Source organism: Pongo abelii, chromosome 22, assembly GCF_028885655.2.
Source record: "Pongo abelii isolate AG06213 chromosome 22, NHGRI_mPonAbe1-v2.0_pri, whole genome shotgun sequence".
NCBI classification, from domain to species: domain Eukaryota; kingdom Metazoa; phylum Chordata; class Mammalia; order Primates; family Hominidae; genus Pongo; species Pongo abelii.
Genome location: NC_072007.2, coordinates 47,147,839 through 47,166,156, shown reverse-complemented (window position 1 = coordinate 47,166,156; position 18,318 = coordinate 47,147,839). Strand labels below are relative to the sequence as shown.

The window sequence follows — 18,318 nt, the reverse complement described above, 5'->3', positions numbered from 1 at the left end:
GTTTCATTTCTCACCAGCTCCCTTCCAACCCTTAACTGAGTCTCATGTTAAAGATAAAAGCTTCAGAGTTGTGTGATCTATATTAGAATCTTCATCGAGATTCTCTGTGCTGTATAATTTCACCTGCTGAGATTCTGGCTATGTGCATAGTCAGGGAAATCTTTGTCTTCCTTTTCTTTCCATCGTCTTCCTCCTCATCAGCCATCTCTTCCACCTTTTTGCCCTTCCGTTAGGTTATAACTTGGAGCACATACAGCCAGAGGACACTTGCCCAGCGATAGGACAGAGGAGAGGTGCCGAGGCATATCTAGCTGCAACCCACCCGGCTGGCCTTAAAGGACCAGGCCCTCAGTATCTAATTGAAACTAAATGCCAATTTGTGTGCAAGAACACATCCTTCAGGGAACTGAAAGGAGTTTTTTTCCCCTTCCACCGTGGTGATGGAAAGGCTGAAAATCTGAGCTGTAAAAGCTTAGCTGTGCCTGGTGTCTTGGGCTGCTTGTCTTGTGTCTAATCAATGATCTCGATGCTATTAGCTCAGGGCAGGTCATTAGGGAGCATTTCTAGTGAAATTGCTCAGAGCCAGTGATTTAGAACCAGTTCTGGAACTGAAGATATAGGAAATTGTATTTAAAAAATTTTTTAAATATATTCCCTTCTACTCATAAAGGAGACCTAACCCTAAACCACTCCATACCTAAATAGAATATTTTTATGTTTCCAGATGACATAGCTGCTGTGATACAATAATTTTATTTTGATTGATTTATTGTTTTAGAGTTGGAGTCTTGCTCTGTTGCCCAGGCTGAAGTGCAGTGGCATGATCTTGGCTCACCACAACCTCCACCTCCCAGGTTCAAGTGATTCTCCTACCTCAGCCTCCTGAGTAGCTGGGACTACAGGTGCATGCCACCACACCCGGCTAATGTTTTTTGTGTTTTTAGTAGAGACGGGTTTCACCATGTTGGCCAGGCTGGTCTCGAACTCCTGACCTCTAGTGATCTGCCCACCTCGCCCTCCCAACGTGCTGAGATTACAGGTGTGAGCCACCGTGCCGGCCCAGTAACTTTATTTCTATATTCTGAGACATGTAACTTATTTCCTTCCCTTTGGCTACCCTCAAAGATTTCCATTTCTTCCCACTTCCTTGAACAATTTCAAGAGAGCTTTAAAGAAACGTTTTGTATAACTTGTCATGTCCTTATTTAGCCATATGAGAGAGTTAATTGTACTCAGGAGAACCCTACATCTCTTATTTGATTTAATATCAGGAAACAATGTTAAAAAAAAAGATCGGAGCTTCTACTTGAATAAGGCCATGGGATCATGTGTTGAGTTTATCTTCTCCCCTTCTTAAAACCTTCCAAAAAGATTATACAAAACTAATAGTTAAACATCTACAACATCAAAGGAAATAAAGGTGGTTTTCAGCAGATAAGATTTAAACTGAATTTGGGGAGATGAAAAGCAGATGGAGGATGACAATGATGAAGCTGCCTTAGGGTGATTCCTCTCTTTAAAGAAATGGAATGGCTTTCTGGGGATAACTAGGGCAGATACCTCAGAGTAAAAGCCTCCTCATCCTGGATGTAGGGATCACCTGTGTCTACCTTTTTTTTTTTTTTGAGAGAGCGTCTCACTCTTGCCCAGGCTGGAGTACAGTGGCATCATCGTGGCTCACTGCAGCCTCAACTTCCACGGGCTCAGGTTATCCTTCTACTTCAGCCTCCAGAGTTGTCGAGACTACAGATGTGTGCCACCATGCCCTGCTAATTTTTAAAAATTTTTTTTAGAGACAGGGTTTCAGGTTTCATCATGTTGCCCAGGCTGGTCTCGAACCCCTAGGCTCAAGCGATCCGCCCACCTCAGTCTCCCAAAATGCTGGGATTACAGGCATGAACCACCGCACCCGGCCCCTGTGTCCACTTTTACTAAAGTGAAACCTGTCTATTGACAAGCCCTATGTGTTACACAGAGCTCCCTGCTGCTAAGTCTGTAGCTACAGATACAGAGAAAGATACATTCTGACAAAAAACACAGGATCTCTGAGTCTAAGAACAAACCACGCATTCCTCGCAGAGCTTTTTGGTGCTCCCGTTACCACAGGACTGGATGGGAAAAGGCTGATGTTACTCTGTGTATTATCTTGCTAGGGCTGCTGGGACCAAGTACCACAGCCTGGGGTAGCTTCAACAACAGACATTCATTTCTCCCAGCTCTGAAGGCCAGAAGTCCAGGATAAGGTGTCAGCAGGGCTGGCTCCTTCTGAGGCCGCGAGGGAGGCTCTGTTCCGGGCCCCTCTCTCTGGCTTGTAGAGGCTGTTGTCCCCCTGTGTGTTCACGTCACCTCCCCTCTGCGTGTGTCTGTGTTCAAATGTCCTCTTCTTACAAGGACACGAGTCATACTGGATTAGGACCCACCCGAATTACCTCATGTTAACTTTATCGCCTCTGGGAAGACCCTGTCTCTAAATATAGTTCCGTTTTGAGGTGCTGAGGGTGAGGACTTCAATATCTGAATTTTTCGAGGGATACAGTTCAGCCTCACCCTGTGCACGTGCAGCTGGGTTGTACTACAGGAGAGGGGTCCCTAAACGATCAGACGTGAGCTCATATAGTGTAGCTGCGTGCCTGCCCCTCCTTCCCTCTGGGGGAGAGGGCCAGGGAGAGGGGCTGGCTTCACTCTGAAACTTAAGTAAGTCCTCTCTGGGAAGGGAATATAGAGTGGGGAGATCTCTCAGGTTTTTTAGTATCTTGAAATAAAAGCAAATTACATGAGGGATGAGACAGGGTCTTTTTTATTTTGATACTAGAAACATCCTCCGTTGGATGGCACCGTGAACCCATTGAGAAGGAAATGTAATCCTAACAAACTAGGATTATAAATGTCTGCATAGTTACAAATATCTGTATAGTATATTAATATTTAGTAATGTCTAGTAATATGACTTAATATTTATAGTAATACCTGTATATTATACATTCTCTTGTAATAAGTATCATCTGTATAGTTAATACTGTAAATTATGTTTATGTGTCATGACACACAAAATTGGAATGTGTCAAGTTTCTGAATGAATCTGGAGACAAATCATGAAAGATAACAGTTGCTACTGAACAGAGTGTGAAGGTTATTACATTTGACAAGGTAAAGGGTGATAGAGGTGGGCGGGGAAGCGGAGGAGAAAGGGACTGAAAAGCTGAGTGTGGTTGTGCTTCTCATAGAAACTGAGCAGCAAGACATACATCTCATAGGTAAAACAGTGAAGTACGCTATTTGGAGTTTCACAGGAATCCAGTAGAACTGACAACAGATGCGTAACTGAGCGGGAGGAGAGATGAATAATGTGTGAGCTAGATCCTAACAGCAAAAATCCAAAGACAATGTATAAAGTTGCCAAACCATGAAAACCAGTAAGGGGCTGTTGGAACCAGTTAAATAAAACAAGCTGCATTTCAGAGAGCATTTCTCCTGCTAGTTTAGGAACTTGGCTGGATCCCAAGGGACTTTTTAATCCTGCATTTTCCTTGATTAGCAGCATAGTCTAATCATTGTGCGTTTGTCTCCCATGGGTGGTTCAAAAATTTTAAAATGGATGTTTTATTTATTATTTTCTGGAAACTAGGTTTTGCAGCAATATTTTTATTGCATTTTATTTTCCAGTAAGTGAGATCAAAGTAGTGATCCTGAAAATTATGTTTATGGTGGACTTAAGTAAAAAGGATTTATGCAATCAAATTTACAGATTGTTTTTTTATTGATCACAACTTTTATGCTAGGGATCAATTTTAATCTACTTGGCATCTTTAATTGCTTATCCACTTAAAAAATTAACTCTGGTGAATGGAAGAACCCTTTCTAATGTGAATTGTTTTTGCTGTTAGTGAAAATATGGTATTATGTATCTATTGCAGTTAGAGGGAAAAGAAGAATTACTGCATAGGCTATTCTTTTGGAAAAAAGGAAGAATGAAGGAAAAAAAGAGTTTTGTTCAGCACCTTATTAACGTTGCCAGGGTGTTGATCCTGCCGACTCCAGTGAAGTGTAACCATTTACTCACTCACTCATTCATTCATTCATTCATTCCACACACTTCTGAATGCCATCAGTGAACCAAGTACTGAACTCTAGAGTTATGAGACTAAATTTTTTAAAAATAAATTATGGCCTATTAGCAAAGCTCAGCTCCCTTGTTGATATTCGCTATACTGGTTCCCTGCTGTTATTCAGTTACTTCTGAACCCGCTGAATCAGACCTGAACCTGCACACCCAACAACATTAAATATCCTTCTTCTGGTTCTCAGAACATGAAACAACTGTAGAAAAATACTCACCACTGAGGCCGGGCATGGTGGCTCACGCCTGTAATCCCAGCACTTTGGGAGGCCGAGGCGGGCAGATCACGAGGTCAGGAGATCAAGACCATCCTGGCTAACACGGTGAAACCCCATCTCTACTAAAAATACAAAAAATTAGCCGGGCGTGGTGGCGGGCGCCTGTAGTCCCAGCTACTCGGGAGGCTGAGGCAGGAAAATGGTGTGAACCCGGGAGGCGGAGTTTGCAGTGAGCCAAGATCGCACCACTGCACTCCAGCCTGGGCGACACAGTGAGACTCTGTCTCAAAAAAAAAAAAAGAAAGAAAGAAAAAGAAAAATACTTACCACTGAGTTTGGGGGTACGAAAAGGATAGGGGGTATGTATAATTTAAAGAAAATCCCTAAAGGTCACCAATGAGCACACTCAACTTGTAAGTGAAAAGTATTGACCCCGGAGAACCGAGTTTCCTTCTGCCATGGGAATTGTATGCCCATCGCTTTCAGCTCAGCGGTTATTTTATTGTTTTTGTTTTTTGTTTTTTGTTTTGAGATGGAGTCTCACCTTCTTGCCCAGGCTGGAGTGCAGTGGCGTGATCTTGGTTCACTGCAACCTCCGCCTCCCGGGTTCAAGTGATTCTCCTGCCTCAGCCTCCCGAGTAGCTGGGATTACAGGCGTGCACCACCACACCTGGCTAATTTTTTTTTTTTGTATTTTTAGTAGAGACGGGGTTTTACCATGTTGGCCAGGCTTGTCTTGAACTCCTGACCTCAGGTGATCCGCTCGCCTTGGCCTCCCAAAGTGCTGGGATTACAAGTGTGAGCCACCATGCCGGCCTCAGCTCAGCAGTATTTTTGACTTACCAGCTGAGTATGCTCGCTGAAGAACTCCTAATGGCCTTCAGTCCTTTTCTTTAACTTTACACTCCTCATCCTTTTTTTTACTCCCAAAACAGACTTCAAGTATAAGCTCCCCATGGATTCTTCAAGGCACCTCTATTTCCCAGCCTGCCAGCAAGCATCAGTGTTCTCCTGTGTCTATTGGGCCGCCTTAAGCATGCCATTATCCTGTGGCCCTCCCCACCACGGGTCTGTTATTAGACATCCTCGTAGCACCCTGCTATCCATGCATGTGACTCCTTTTTTTCTGCTCTTATTTCTTTTGCCTATAATCAGGCTCAGACCATGTTTATACCTATTAAGCCAACACTGGATCCTCTGTCACCTCTGTTTCCCCTCTTTCTCTCTTTTGAATATTTGTTCTGTATTCACCATGTAAACTTTTACTGGGAGGCAGTATAGCAGAATGGAGTCCCAGTTCCGCTGTTAACTGTGTAAACTTGGACAAGCTTCCTCATTTGTAAAATGGGAGTCATGATATTACATATTTCATTTATGGCATTGTGGAAAGTTCACTAGCAGTGCATAGCGTGAATTGCAACTTCATATATACAGCCATTCTAGAAAATGTGGTACGGTAGAATGTTACTATTTACCCTGTGCTGGTTGGAGATGAGGAAGGATATGTGGTGGGCCTTGTAGCAGTTCCAGGACATCTGAACAGAAAGGGATTTAATGCAGCTGCTTTTTACCCTTTTGGAAAAAAGGAAGCATGAAGGCAAGAAAAGCAGAGTTTCGTTCAGCACCTTCTTTAACACTTCTAGGGGGTTGATCCTGCCTGCTCCAGTGAAGCATAACGATCCATTCATTCGTCCATTCATTCCACAAACTTCTGAGTGCCATCAGTGTACTGAGTACTGAACTCTGGAGATGCACCTATCTCACCAGGAGATCAGTATGAGGGCTGGAGGTGCTGACTCCAGACTAACTCCAGGAACAACTCCTAGAAAACAGCCACTGAAGTGGGCCACTGCTGAGGAAGGGGTGGGACTGGGGACCTGTATTTCAAATATTGGCTTAAAAGAACTGAAATTCATCTAGGCTTGTCAGGAACTGTTTCACGAGTGTGCAGTGTAATACAAAATTGAGGATTTTGATAGATTTCCCATCTTTGTTACTCTTACGTTAAAATCATAGTTCACAGAGTGAAGTTGGTGGGATTCTTTCATTTGTTTCTAATTAAAAAAAAAATAACTTCTTACTCTAATTCCTTGTACCCAGTGAAGAAACCCCCTCTCCCTTCCAGGTGGGTCTGTTCCTTGGTTGTTGGGAGAGAGTGTCCCTCCCTTTACTGTCCCCACTCTATGGTTCCCCTGCCCTCTAAGGTATTGGTTGGCAGAATGCCAGCTTTCTAGTCCCCCCTTCATTGTTTGAAGTCATATGTCACCAGCAGGTGTCTTTTATCTGTGAAATTGTTCTAGTCTCTAACTTGCTGCTTGTTGTCTAGAAGCTGCATCCCCAGAGTCATGCTGTGGCATTGCTGATGTCTGGAGATGGTGGAGATGCATATGCGGCCTGCAGGTGACATCAGGATCAGCCACCAGTGCTCTGCCTTACGCTAGCTCTGCCAGAGTCCTGGGGCGGGGGTAACCTGGGGATAAATCTCGAGCAAGGCTGGTAGAACCAGACCCACCCCCTGCATTTTAATGGAAACAAGAAGGCTAACTTACTTGGAAGATGAATGAAGTGTATTTTTTTAATCATGTAGAACAATATATATGTATATTTGCGTGTACACACACACACACACACACACCAGAACCAAACCAGTCTCAAGAATAGAGTAACACAAAGACAATAATAATAATAATTATTATTATTTTAATTGAGATAGAGTCTCACTCTGTTGTTGAGGCTGGAGTGCAGTGGTGTGATCTTGACTTACTGCAGCCGTGACCTTCTAGACTCAAGTGATCCTCCCGCCTCAGCCTCCCAGGTAGCCAGGACCAGAGACACATCCTGCCACACCTGGATGAGTTTCGTATTTATTTTTTGTAGAGACAGGGCCTCTCACTATGTTGCCCAGGCTGGTTCCAAATTCCTGGCCTCAAGCAGTCCTCCTGCCTCAGCTTCCCAAAGTTCTAGGGCATGATCCACTGCACCTGGCCTCATACTATCATACTATAATTTCCTTAGTGGTCTCCCTGCTATTGGATATTGAGGTAATTTCTAATTCTTGTGATTCCGAAGCTACATTGAACATTTTTATGTCAAAGTCTTTCTTTCAAAAAGAAGTTTTAGGACAAACTCGAGAAACACGGTCACAAGTGAGTGACCATAAGCATGCCAATGACTGCCTGTAGATCATTACTGCCAGAGCACTTTCGTGCACCACCAAATGTGAGCGTGACCATTTGGCTGCCGTCTCTTGAGTAATGGGAAAAGGAGGGAAATGTGACTTCCTTTATTGTTTTGTGTTTCTTCACTGGTTAGGAAAGTAGGTGTGTTTCTTCATTTTGTTAATTATGTTAGTACCTCTCACCCAGGTTTTTCCTGTTGGTTCTGGTTCTCGTCAAATCCCTCTGTGGAGGAAGTCTCTACAGTGTATGGACAAAACAAAAGCTAGAAAAAGCAGAGATTGCCTGAGATGCCAGAGATGGCATCAGAGTTTTGTTTGTTTGTTTGTTTGTTTGCTTTAAGTTCTGGGATACATGTGCAGAACGTGCAGTTTAGGTAAATGTGTGTCATGGTGGTTTGCTGCACCTGTTAATCCGTCACTTGGGTATTAAGCCCTACATGCATTAGCTGTTTGTCCTGATGCTCTCCCTCCCATTTCCCCTTCTCTGACAGGCCCCAGTGTGTGTTATTCTCCTCCCTGTGTCCATGTGTTCTCATTGTTCAGCTCCCGCTTGTGAGTGAGAACTTGTGGTGTTTGGTTTTCTGTTTCTGTGTTAGTTTGCTGAGGATGATGGTGTCCAGCTTCATCCATGTCCCTGCAAAGGACATGAACTCATTCCTTTTTATGGCCGCATAGTATTACATGGTGTATATGTGCCACATTTTCTTTATCCAGTCTATCAGTCTATCATTAATGGGCATTTGGATTGGTTCCATGTCTTTGCCATTGTGAATATTGGTGCAATAAACATATGTGTGCAATTTTTAAATATTTTTAGTAGAGACAGGGTTTCACCATGTTGGCCAGGCTGGTCTCAAACTCCACCTGCCTCGGCCTCCCAAAGTGCTGGGATTACAGGTGTGAGCCACTATGCCTGGCCTATTTTTGTACTAATTCTACTCATTGTCCTCTACTCTCCTTGTTGGTATTCCAGCAAACATGGCGTCAGTGCTCTGTTTGGTTTCTCTTGGTGCTATATATAGGGTTAGATGCTCAGAGAACCTATGAGGACAACAAATTGGTTTTATCCTCCAAGAATGGGACGGGGGAGTAGCTAAATAGGCCTGGTCTATGTAGCTCTAATGCAGAGAAATACTTATCTAGGTAATGCAAAATACAAAACCCAGTTGTGTCTAATTTACACAGTTGATACTGACACTGTACATCTGCTGGTAGTAAACTTATAAAATAAATTATATAGCACATGCCTTGCCCTGAAGCACATGTGTACACACACACACACACACACACACACACCCTGCACGTTTGAAGCTGGTAAATGGGCTGTTGTTAGTCTCCTCGTAGACTAAGTTCACACATACACATATTTGTGAATGCAGAGTACCTGGAAGGATTCCTGAGTCTTGCATCCTTGAAGGAGGTTAACAAGTTCGTGTTTCTAGTTTGCAAGGAATGATCACTTCATGCATAGTGAAGAGAGATTCGTATTATTTGTATTATTGAACCGACTGTTCCTTATAATGAAAGGCTAAGAGAGGGGTGTCCCGGGCAAGTGTAGAGAGGAAAGAAGATGGTGTGTCGGCAAACTGCAAGTAATTCCATATTTAACAGATGGCTGTCACCTCCTAGACTGTCCATTGATTCAGTAAATATTTGCCTGGTTCTCAGTCTCTTCCAGGCATTGTGCATCATTATCCAAATAAGTAGGAAATGTACTTTTGATTGGGTTCAGCTTAATGTATTACTGTTTCATCAGTTCTAAAATACACATTTTAACACTTCTGAAATTGGGATGTATACTACCATCAGTGGGGTCTTAGATTCGTTTAAAAAGGCTATTAGTCGTTGTATTTGGCCGTGCTTTAACACACACGAGAAGTCCAGGCTCACAGGTCAAGAAAACCCGAGTGGTTATGCCCTAATCAATATAACAGGTAATTTTGTGAGTGATACATTTAAGTTTTACTTTGTTGTTTTTATTTCTTTTAACCCTACTCTGAATTAAATGCTGTATTTATTGGTAGGTTTTAAAAAATTAGTTATCTTGCTTTAAAAATCACTGTCCTGCTCTAGCTAGATCTTATCCTGTTCTTGTTCTTCCCTTTTCTGGGAATTTTTCCATGCATGGATAATTGGCCTGCATAACCATATTTTGAAATACTAGGAGAGATAAAAGTAATAGTTAGCATTAATAGTAATGATCCAGATACTACATCTCTGTCTGTCTCCATAGATCCCTGAACAAGCTGTTGATTGATTTGAAAGGGCATATGTATATGTGCTGGTGCCCATCACATGTGCTAAGCCCATCACGAAAGAGCTGTGATTACTATCATTAAAAGTAATGTAAATGAAAAATTATTCCAAAATAAAAGTTTATTTTAAAAAAACCCATCAGGTCAGATAAATATGCTTTATGAAGTCTGTGTGTCATCCATTAGATTAAAGGATTGATGCTTTTTTTTTTTTTTTTTCCAAGACAGAGTCTTGCTCCGTCACCCAGGCTGGAGTACAGTGGTGCAATCTTGGCTCACTGCAACCTCTGCCTCCCGGGTTCAAGCAATTCTCCTGCCTCAGCCTCCCAAGTAGCTGGGATTACAGGTGCACGCCACCACGCCTGGCTAATTTTTGTATTTTTAGTAGAGATGGGGTTTTGCCATGTTGGTCAGGCTGGTTTTGAACTCCTGACCTTGTGATTCGCCTGCCTCAGCCTCCCAAAGTACTGGGATTACAGGTGTGAGCCACTGCACCTGGCTGAGGAGTGACCTTTTGTCACCATATCTTACTTACAAGGAAGATATATCAGCAATAATTTAACTTACTTTTACAAGGCCTGACAATGGCTCATTAGCAGCTGTGGGAGGGTGAGGATGACTGGCTGCAGCTCTCCTATTCCCATCAGAGGCCACCTGATGTCTCCTGTACCTGTGATGGGACCCTCCTGTCAGCTGTCAGTTTCTCCTCTTCTTCCCTCTTTCCTCTCCCTTCCTGTCTTCCTCTCTTTCCTTCCCTCCCTTCCCTTTCTCCATTTTAGTCACAATTCTCATTTTAAAGGTGTGCATTTAAAATTCCTCTTATAGCCTAGACTGCATCTTCAAACTTGTCAGTTTTAGGATAATCGCTGGTGTTTTTTTGTACTGAAAACTCAGCAACAAGTCTTCAGTCTATTCAGACAAAATGCGTAAAGTTTTTTGTGTCTTTAAACACATGCTTAAATATCATATAGACATAACTAAGGTTCCTAAGAGGTAACGATGTGAACATTTGGGTTGCAGAAGTACTGAAACCTTGTTTTAAAATCCTGTCATTGAGATCACTGCCGGAGCAAAGTGCAAAGCAGGAGGTTTGGGGAGGAGGGTTCTGCAGAATTGGCCAAGGATAAATCTCCCAACCATTTTTTGGTAAGTGTGACACGGTAGCCGTGTTAGCTGGGGATGCCAGTGAACTGAATGAGTAAGTGAATGAATGGATGTCTAGCAATTGTAGTCAACCCACTCTTTCACATCTTCTTGGCAGTGGTTCAATAAAACCTTGAAAGATGGTTGTTTTTTCTGTTCTTCCTAATTCTTGTGTGCTCCTACTATACACAAAAGACAGAGGGGAAGAGCAGGGAAATGAAGGCAGATCTGTCCAAGGCATGATCCCCTGGACACAGTGGCCAGCTCAGCCCTCACTGTGGCCCCCTGCCCAAGGTGGTGTCAGCTCGGGGTGAAAGAAATTCGCCGTCACCCAAGTCGACTGTCTCCCAGTCCCCAGTCCTTGGCTGAGGAAATAAGCAGGAGGACGATGCTGTCAGCTGAACACGTGGTTCCTTCCACCCTTTTTGACATGGGAATCAGGCCTCCCATGCACTCATTGGTTTGTCTTTTTACACCCTCTTGCCGGGCACCCTCACATCCCAGGCGCTAGGGCTGGCACTAGTCCACACCATAAAGTCGCCTCCCAGTCTGCACTCAGCATCCTACTTTCTGGTTTATATTTCCCCTCCACGGGGTCACCACCCACGGAGCTGACTTCTGGTTTTTCCATGCTTTTGGGGTCATCAAAAAGACAAAAGCTATCCAGACCCAAGAAACACTTCAGGTTGTCCTTGACTTGAAGATGGAGCTTCACCAGGGACGTGCCACTTTCTGCCCAGGAGCCTGTCTGCCTCCTGCAGCCATCAACCTGACATCCACGGTGCCCACAGCGCCCAGGCTGTTCATGCTGAAGGGCGCGTATAGGCCCATGCCAAACTGCCCTCAGCACCCCCTTGGCATCCTAGAAGCCTGTGCTTGTTGGTGCTCAAAGTCCAGTGGGGGCTGAGGCAGCAGAGGGCTGGCATGTCAGCGCCACCCTGAGCATGTGCACACCTGGCTGGGTCATGACAGTGCCCGGGCTCGGCCACAACTTTGCTCTGAAATCAGAGTGGGTGCCAGGAGCAGGGACAGGCCCTGCAGCAGGAGCAGGCACTTCTGAGCTTGTGGGGGAGGGGGGCTTTCTGGGGCCTCTGAGAGTGCAAGGAATCCCTGTCGGCGGCCCGGCCGGCCATGGCTGGGCAGCAGCAGCTGCGCCTGGGAGAGTGGGGCTCCAGCCCCTTCAACTTGGAAGGGGGCGTGGCTCTCACCTGTTCCCAGTTCCTGCCAGCTCTGTAGAGGTGCAGCCTCAACCATGCATCCTCTGCTGCAGCTGGCACGGGGCCTCACTACCATCACTACCTGCCCCCTACTCCCCAACTCATGGGAAGGGGCTGCCAGTCCACTGCTCCCTGGGCCCTGCCCCTTCCTTTGCCTCATTCCCGATGGCCAAGGACCCACCTTCTCACTGAGGGTGCTGGTTGGTGGTCATCTCCATGGGTCGCACAGCCTGGCTTTTGGTGGGACCCTGACATGGCTTGAGTCTGGTTTATTTTTGCTGCCCTGTGAGTGCACTTTATCTGGCTTAGGTAGGATGGCTCTTTTTTATTTATTCATAAAATCCTTGACCCTATCATTTAACAAACATTTTTACTTTAAGCTTGAGGGAACTTGCAAACTTTCGGATGTGCAACTTATTAGTTGTGCTTCTTTCTTTTAGATATATGGTATTATGTTTTCCCCTGCACTGTTTCTTTATGGGAAAGTGGAAAGAGTATGGATTTGGGAGCCCAGCAGACCTCAATTTAATCCTCTCAGTGGTGGCTGCTAGCTGTGTGGCCTTTAACACCTGACTCGCCCTCTCTGAGCCTCAGGTGTTCTATCTGTAAAACAAAGATGCCACCTGCCCAAAGGATTGTGAGGATTAGTGTGTGTAAAACAGATGCTATATTAGAAGCTTTCCATAAATGATACTGTCAGTATCATAGCTTAATTATTACAATGTTCAGATATAGCAGAGTTTAGACTGATAACACTGTTTATAGTAGGATTGATGAGCCTACAAAGAAGTGGTAGATGCTGATGTGAAAACGAAAGGTCAGAGGAAGTATTACTTTCAAATTTTTTCAGTGTAATATTCGATTCATACAGAAGAGTAAATGCAGCACAGGTGTTCGTTATGAAGCGTGGAAACAAAGTGGGCAGGATCATACGTCCCTCGTGCTCCTCTTTCATCCTCCCACACCCACACCCCTCTGGGGAACCCTTCTGCTGGACCTGATGTTTAGCACCGAGGATCAACTTTTGCAAAACTTTAGCCCATTAGTTGCTATAAATGTCCTGAGTCCAGGTGGCAATCTGAGTCTACTTATTCTCTCTTTAATTCATTCATTTAACAAACACGCCATGTGGATTCCCTCCAGTTTCTAGGTGTGCTTCTGTCCTTGTGTTTTCATCTTTTGGAGCCTCCTAAGCTGCTGCTTCCTGCCAGTTCTGTAGGGGCTCAAGTATTTCGTCCTTGGTGTTTCTGGCGTTAGCATCGACGTTGCTTTATAATTTGTCGCAGTCAGTCTTAAGGGCCATCCAACCATACCCTGTGCTGTTAACAGGGACTCAAAACTAACTCATCAAGGTGTGATTTCCAGTCAGTATTAGGCCCACCACTATGAACTGTCTTCGGGAGACGGTTTCAGATTTTCGCCTGTAAGGATAGCTGCAGTAAATGCCTGTATAAATGCTCAGCCCCGACTCCATCTTGATAAATGGCTAAATTATCTCTTAATTGAGTACAAGCAAAATACAATGAGAGAAAAAGAGAAGTGTTCAAATACTGCCGCTCCTCCAAGGGAAATTAAGTGCTCTTTCATGTCTGTTTTTTAAAAGTGGGTTTAATGACACCGTTGTGTGGCTAATGCTGGGGAAACACATCCTCCCCCAGCGTAGGCACGTAATAACACTATTTAAGCTCGCTTGTGAAAAAGGCCTTCCCTTGCCGCTTCGTGTAGTGTTTCTCATGTGATTACTTGGACAACCTAATGTAAAAATATTTTGGCTGCAGGTGTCACAAGTGACACACTGGCCCCTCTCTCCCCAGTGCGTAGGGACAAAAGCGGGTTCTTTAAGACCTGCACTTTTAATGAACCGTCTTATTTTAGACACTCAGAATCTAATAGTGTGCCTTTTGGTGAAGTTGTTGAGAATTTTAATGCATTTTAGTTCTCATTCATCGCGGCCCATGTGCTCCTCGCGGGAGGGTCTTTAGAAATAGGATTAACTTCTAGAGGAATGCATTAGCCATGCCACAGAAGTAGGCAATGTGCTAACTAGTCTGATAGATTGCTCCAACCTTCAAATCCTTCTGGCTGCCCCCCTCCCCGACTTTTTTCCCTTTATTGACAGCTTCTCATTGAATGGCTAGAAGCATTAGTGTATTTAGGAGTTAGATGTTTTGTATGATCCTAGGCTGATCTCATATTCCCTTTCTGAAATTAATTCGACACTGCTTTACATGTTAATCCGCAAAGGATTGATTTGGAGAAGGTCAGAGCAGTGCAGCCTCAGAAAATGGAAGAAAAGCTCCACTTAGAACAGCTCATTTCAGTTCCCAGACCTAAGCCTGGCTGCCTTTTCATTGTGACCCTTAGCCAGCTGTAGGCGGCTTGGACATCTCGCAGAATACATCAAACAGTAGGGTTTGATGTGTAGGATCGTTGGACTAATTAAGTTTAGCTTGGTTAACCAATTGCAGTTTGCAAATTGAACAATTGCACTTTGAAAGCATCTGACACAATAGAACACAGAATCTTCTTTTTTAGGCATAAACATTCCCAATAATGGAGTAGTACTTTTTGAAAGAAGCTTATACCAAATCCACACAGTTTGGATGTCTCTAACGTAAAGTTCGTTTCACTGGTAACAGAACTCCAGTCTCCTTTATTCCAGGAACTGCATGATGTCAAAGGCAAGAAGCCCCAGTGCAGTGGGTGGAGAAGCAGGCGGAGGAGTGGGGTGAGGGAGAGAAATGCCGGTGGGTGGAGGATAGGTGAGTGTTGGAGAATTAGGATATCTCACATCTTAGAAGAAAATGTTTTTTAATCTTGAGCCATAGTCAGACAAATGTTGGAGAACTGATCACAACTATGGCATAAGATCTGTGATGACTTTTAAAAGACGAAAACCCAGAAAATCAAATTAAGGTGAATGCAGGGTCATTTGGTGGAAAGACTCAGTTTTACAGGGAAGAACAGAGAAACCGGTTAAGTCCAGACTGAGCAAAGACATAAATGGTTACGACCAAAGTAATTCCAAGTGCGAGTAAAAAGAAAAAATACCGATGTTTATAATCTACCTTTATACTGAAGGATTGCATGTTAGTTGCTTTTTCATTTTGAAAAGAGTATGGTATGTAATGCATCCGTTATCTGCTGCTTCCATCTTCCACTCTAATCGAGTCTGCATCTTCATCGAACGCTTACTCTTCGCTCTGAAAAGTTCCTGCATCAGCCTGCTGTATTGTAGCCAGACTGGGTTGCTCGGTGTGGCAGAGGGAAGCCAGCTTTAATCTTGGCCACTGAAAGTCTTACTGGGATCTGAGCAGTGCTCACAGCTGACTCCTCTGATCCTTTGCTGAAGTACTTAGTATATCATCACAAGGTTACGAGTCATGGGAAAGGAAATTTTTACCACCGATTTCCCTCACACCTGTGGATGTAAGGCAAGAAGCACGGAGGACTTACTAGATTCGTGGTGGCTGTGGGCTTCTTGCCTTTGGAGCTGTGCCGTGTATCTCCACTTCCTGAAGTCAGCGTTTCCGATAGCTCCTTTTCTATATCTACAACACATTTCATTGGCTGCATTGGCTTACCCATACAACTGTGTGTCCTGGGACCTCAGTAGAGGCTTAGCTTGATTACTAGAATGGCTGAGTGGCAGAAGGCAATCCAGAGAAGGATGGCTAGTCCCCAGCTTCAGGGTAACATTGAGCAATTCAGAGCTTCATGCAAAGTAGCAAAGAAACTACAGTGACAAGGTATTAACAGGCAACGTTACTGAACTCCTCCTGTGTATTTCCTAGACATACGTTATTAAGTTTATCCCCCACAGCAGCCTAGTGACAGTCACTTTTTTTTTTTTTTTTTTTTTTTTTTGTGAGATAGGGTCTTCCTTTGTCACCCAGGCTGGAGTGCAGTGGTGTGATCACAGCTCACTGCAGCCTTGACCTCCCAGGCTCAAGTGATCCTCCCACCCCAGCCTCCTGAAGAGCTGGGACTACAGGCATGCACCACCATGTCTGGCCTGGCTAATTTTTAAAATTTTTTATAGAGATGGGGTCTCACTATGTTGCCCCAGCCAGACATTCTTTTATTGATCCCTTTTTACGGATGTAAAAACTGAGGCTAAGAGTAGTATGGAACCCAGGGAGACAGTGTTGGAGCCAGAATTCAGCACAAGTAGTCTGACTCTGGTACTCTTAACCATTGTACTTTAGAGCCCCCTGAGTTAAAGAAAAACAATTTCCCACAAGTTAAAACCCAGACCAGTGTCCACATTTGACTAGACGACTAGTGGAGGCATCCTATTCCATATAATCAATTAATTGAGTAGTGGAATTTCCTGGGTGGGAGAATTGTAGGCTTCTGTGAATGACAAGAACAATTACCATTTTCCTAATGACTTTTTTTCTGTCTTGAGTCAGAGGTATCAAGGAGCTGGTAAAAATCTCATGTATTTGCCCTGGAGTCTCAGTTGACCATCCTTAGTCTATGTAAACGCCCTGAACTAGAACAGCTTTTCTCCAAATAACTTTTGGAAAGTGACGCGAGTGCCTGTTTTGGTGTGTATATAGGTACACACATCACTAAGGGTCAAACCATGGCCGGGTCCCGAAATCTCAATTCACTTTTTAGGAGCACCAATTTGATGAATTCTACACAACCTATCCCCCGTCTTTACTCATTTGTCCAAAAGTGAGAAAGCATTTGTGTTGGATTCTTAAGCGTACTGCTCTGTTTCTCAGTAATAATGTAAGAAGCATGAATGTCTAAAATTGTTTGCTGCTTTTGCTGTGTGTGCATTTTTTGTTGTTGCTGTTGTTGCTCAAAACTCATGTCTTAGTATGGATGACAATAGTTATTTCTCACAGTGCAGAATTAGAAGAAACATCAGAAGAGACCAAATCTTTGTATTTCACCTTCACTGTTAGAAAAGCTTCACTGAGGCCAGGTGCGGTGGCTCACACCTGCAGTCCCAGCACTTTGGGAGGCCAAGGCAGGTGGATCATTTGAAGTCTGGAGTTCGAGACCAGCATGACCAACATGGTGAAACCCCGTCTCTACTAAAAATACAAAAAAAATTAGTGGGATGTGGTGGCATATGCCTGTAATCCCAGCTACTCAGGAGCCTGAAGCAGGAGAATTGCTTGAACCCGGGAGGCGGAGGTTGCAGAGAGCCGAGATTGTACCACTGCATCCCAGCCTGGGTGACAGAGCGAGACTCCATCAAAAAAAAAAAAAAAAAAAAGCAAAGCTTCATTGATCCCTGGCCTCCTTTCCCTCAGCCACACATGCACACACTCACATGGCATCCCTGGCCCTCACAGGGCCCCCACTCCTCCACCTGCTTCTCCACCCATTGCACTGGGTCTTCTTGCCTTTGACCCCATGCAATTCCTGGAATAAAGGAGGCTGGAATTCTTTTACCAGTGAAACGAACTTTGAACCAGCAGTATCAGCATTGCCTGGAGAGGGATTAGAAGTGGAGAATTCCAGGCTCCACGACCCTATCCAATCAGAACCCACATGTTAAATTAACAATGTCCCTGAGTGATTTCTATGCACGTTAAAGTTTGTAAAGGACCACATGGAATTCTACCAAAATAAGGAAGGCCTTATTTTCTCTTTACATTTTCCCTTCTCTCACCTCTACCCCTTCTTAGAGCTGCCTTTTCTCTACTTCCTGGACTACCAGAAAGAGGTAAACGTGTTAATTTCTCATTCCCCATATTATGAATGTTTTGCATAAATTTACCAGATAAAATCCAGGATGCCCTGTTCATTTTGAGTTTCAGATAAACAACAGATAGCTTTTTAGTATAAGTATATCCCATACACGGTTTGAGACATACTAAGAAATTATCTGTTGTTTATCTGAAATTCACATTTAAATGGGCATTCTGTATTTTTATGTGTGAAATCTGACAGCCCTAGTTGGAAGAAAATGATAGTATAGCCCTTTTGGGGAGAAAGTGACAATAGACAAAGTATACAAATGATTTTGGAGGAAGAAACCTGGGGAGTCCACCATTTACCTCCCTGGCAAGTACCTTGAAAGGGGTGGGATTTGGGGTTTTGAATAAGATGTCAGTAGGGTCTTTCTCCTTACCTAGGTTGTAGTGTGTTTGGGGGAGAGCAGGAGGAGGTGAGGACGGTGACCGTCAAGAGAAAACTCTATTCTATTCTTTCTGAGCCTCCA

At 44.0% G+C, this 18,318-nt stretch overlaps 1 protein-coding gene across 11 annotated transcripts in view; it reads left to right on the top strand.

Annotated features, from left to right (window-relative positions):
• Nucleotides 1-18,318, top strand: part of HLCS (holocarboxylase synthetase) — a 241,658-nt gene that overhangs the window by 157,259 nt on the left and 66,081 nt on the right. The gene's annotated exons all lie outside the window — the stretch shown is intronic.